The sequence below is a fragment of the Lates calcarifer genome, unplaced genomic scaffold (genome assembly GCF_001640805.2).
Source record: "Lates calcarifer isolate ASB-BC8 unplaced genomic scaffold, TLL_Latcal_v3 _unitig_5709_quiver_1869, whole genome shotgun sequence".
NCBI lineage: Eukaryota > Metazoa > Chordata > Actinopteri > Centropomidae > Lates > Lates calcarifer.
In genome coordinates, this window is record NW_026117681.1 from 1 (window position 1) to 3856 (window position 3856).

At 43.4% G+C, this 3856-nt stretch overlaps 1 pseudogene; it reads right to left on the minus strand.

Annotated features, from left to right (window-relative positions):
• Positions 1–17: 17 nt before the first annotated feature.
• LOC108875748 (tektin-4-like) lies at positions 18–2955 on the minus strand (annotated as a pseudogene).
• Between the last annotated feature and the right edge of the window lie 901 nt (positions 2956–3856).

Genomic DNA, 3856 nt, shown 5'->3' on the forward strand with positions numbered 1-3856 from the left:
ACTTAGAGTCACCTTCTTCAGTATCCTGACAGCATTGAGATGGTTGGGTATCGTTTACGATGAGTCATGCACTTGTCTCTCTCAATTAACAGAGAGTGGGTTTTACAGTTTATGTCCTTTTCGAGGGTCATGCGCGACTCCTCCAGGTGGGACAGGGACCCCCTGGCCTCGCTCAGCTGCTGGTGCAGAGATGCCAGAGTGGCATCAATCTGCCTCACCTCCCCCTCCAAACTACAGACACAGGCAGGAAGTGAGGAGAGGGAGAGACAGAAAGGACATAGATAATGTTGGTTTTGTGTGTTTGTGTTACCTAGGTGTTACTCATGTTGTGGGGACCTAAGTCTGTTCACACAGATACATTATAGGGACCTGTCTTCCTTATGGGACAAAAAGCAAGTCCTCATAATGTAAATCATTACATTTTAAGGTGAAGATATGTTTTAAGGTTAGAGTAAGGCTAGATTGGTTGAGGTTAGGCTAAGGGTAAGGGTTAGACAAGTAGTACTTATGGTTAAGGTTAGAGTAAGAAAATGAATGTAAGTCAATGTAATGTCCCCTGAAGTCATGGAGGCAAGACTCTGTTTGTGTATCTGTGTGTATGTTTACCTGAGCTGGGGCTCATCCCTGCAGAGCTCCATGTTGGGTCTGAGGGAGCGAAGGTAAAGTCTGACTGAGCTACTCTCAGCGGTGCCTCTTTGTTGTGGATGGCCTGCTGTAGAGCCACAACGTTCCTCTCCTGGGTCCCAATCTGCTCCAAGACCTGTGCATACACATGATCATACAACAGATAATCAATTAATCAGTCAGCCAATCGCCCCACCTGTCTGTCTGTCTACCTGTGCAAGCTTCATCTCCAGCTGGGTCTTGGCCTCTATCAGCTCCTCACAGCGCTGGCTGAAGCTCGGTCCACACGGGAGCACTGGACTCTTAGATCCTCAGTGGTGTCCTGCAGCACTCCGCTCCACCAGCAGCCTGATACACATAAACACCATCACTTACTGAACATATGAAATCATATGCCACAGTGTCACTTTTCAGTCTCTTTCACACAGTCTGAGCCACACTGTGCTCTGACCTGAGACTGTGGTGGCCTGTTTCCTCCTGCAAAGCCTTGCTCAGGTTGTCCTGTGTAAACTTTGTCCACGATGTGGGGTTACACACCCTGCAGCAGACCAGAGGGTAGATTGTGTATTAAGTATGAAGGCTATCAGCACAGTTTCTCATTTTCAGAGGTAAATTTATTCCATGTATTCATAAAACACACACACACACACACCACACACACCAACACACACACACACCACACACCCACAACACACACAAAGACTCACTGATCCTGCATGGCGGCTGAGCTGGGGTGACGCTGAGTATCTGGACTCATGTTACTGTATCTTCCACAGTGGTCGTCAAAGTTGTAGGCCTGGTATTTATCAGACCAGTCCAACTCTAACGTCTGCTTGGACTCTCTGTTCAACCTGATACACACACAAACACAGAAAAATTCATCTCTCAAGCTAATGAAGGCATTCAAGAGTGACGTGCATCTAATAAACAGGACTTACTTGATCTGAGTGACAACCTGAGCTGTAGTTCTCTTGAGAAGAGCCTGCACGCTCCTGATCAGGTCCACTTCCTACAAAACACATGGTCAGGCTCCTGGTTAGAGTCACAATGAGCCTCTGCTGGTGCTGTGTCACTGATACATTGAATATAGTATTAGACTCTCCTTCCCATGAATGTTACTGCAAGGTCATAACCGAATTATAATCTTACAGGGCTGCATCTAATGATTGATAATTATTCTCCTGATCAATTTACCTGCTGAATATTTTTCACAAATCAATCATTTGGTTAATGAAGCATCAGGAAAAAAGTTGTTCATCCTAATTTTCTAGAGCCTGAGGTGATATCATCAAATTACTTGTTTTGTCTGACCAACAGTCCAAAAGACAATGATATTAAATTTACTGTAATGCAAGACAAGGATAAGCAGCAAAGAAGCAGAAACCATCAAATGTTTGTGATGCATTTTTGCTCAAAAATGGACTCCAAGGAAGACCTGATTAATCAGAATGGTTGTATATTAATTTAACTGACCATCATTGCAACTTCATTTGTTTTTATTAGAAAGTGTCCATACATTTTGTTTTTGTGTGCTTTATTTAATTTATTTATCAAAAATATATCCCATATTTGTCCTGTTTATAGGGCTATTGATTGTAGACTATTCTTTATTCATCACACTGATGTACAGACAGGGATCCTTAGTGATGCTTTGTTTCACTTCACTTTACTAAACTTTATATAGCCGGTGATCACCTTTAACAGCTCCTCCTCCACAGAGTCTTTGACCAGGTCTGGTCCCAGTCTTCTTGTCCTGCAGTTCAGATTGTCGGTGGCGATGGCATACGGAGTCTCAGTGGCGTCCAGCGCTTTCTCCAGCCGCCTCTTCAGCCCCAGTAGTGACTCGGTGTCGGCCAGCAGCTGATCGATGTGCCGCTGCAGCTCTGACTTCCAGTAGTGGATCTCTTGTAGTCTCTCTCCCAATAGACGCGTTCCCTCGGCCTGGGTCTGCAAAGTGGCTGCCTCGGTGTCCTGGGACAGAGTTTTGGACTCTCGCTGGATGCTCCGGGCCTGGTAGCGGTCGGTACCAGCCTGTTGGAGGATGGTGTGGTAGTTGGAGAACCACTCAGCCGGGGTGTATTTAGCGGAGCGGTACCCCGCGGTGGCTGAGCCCGAGGACGGCTGTGGGATCTCTACAGGTGGATCCTTCTCTGGAACCCCCAAAGCCACAGCTCTGCTGTCATAGTGTGGCCGAGGAACTAAAACCTCAGAGCTCATTTTTGATAATTACAGATATACGAAAAAATAAACTAAAACCGATCAGTTAATGTAAACAGATTTAGGTCTTAACAAAAAGCAGCATCAGAGATGAACAGTGTTCACAGTCCTGGAGTGGACCAAGCCGTGTGTTTGTTTGGTGTCGCCTGGTTACACATGTTGGCAGGATCAGCTTTGGCTCAGATAACTAATGAGCTGATGCAGATTAAATGACAGTTTCAGTCACTGGACAACTGTAACATATACAACAGACTATGCAATAATGAAATCATCAATAATAAAAAAAAATCCGGGGTTCACTCCAACTAAGAATTACACAATATAACTGAAAAGAACTGCACCTGATGTGTTTAGGACCCAACCACCTGTATTTGTGGTTGTTGTTCTCCTCTTCATTATTTTCTTATTGTAAGCTTACAGGGGAATTATTCACTCATAATTAAGGTGTGAAAGTTATAAAGCACACAGTTCAATCAGGGGAGACTTTTAAGAAGAACTCAAGAGAAAATATGAAGTAGAATAAAATGTATCGTGTTGCGTTTAGGCACAGGAATGAGGAATGAAGCCCAAGGTTTTTTGTTTTTTTGTTCTTTCATCAGCAGCATTCTTCTGCTTCAGCATTTCTCATTATGCCTCTGTTCCTGTTGACTCCAGCTCCTGCAACAGTACCAGTTTACAACAAAACAGATTGAGTCAAAAACCTTTCTCATAACCTTGAAATTTAGTGGAATGATCACAACAGCTGTCTGTCAGTGAAATAAACAACATCAGACTGTTACAAGGACAGACACCAGACACAGAAAGCTAGCTCGATGCTACAATGATTTGGTGAACAGGTTTTTATTTGGCACCAAAATCTGTGTTTCAGTCGCCATCATACTCTTCTATATACAGTATAGAAGTGACAATGTGACATATAATTTTTTTTCTTTTAATTGAGGGACATAGCTTTAGTGAAATATTATACTTTTGTGACTTCATTTTGTTGTCAAATAAATATTTGATCTTTTATCTG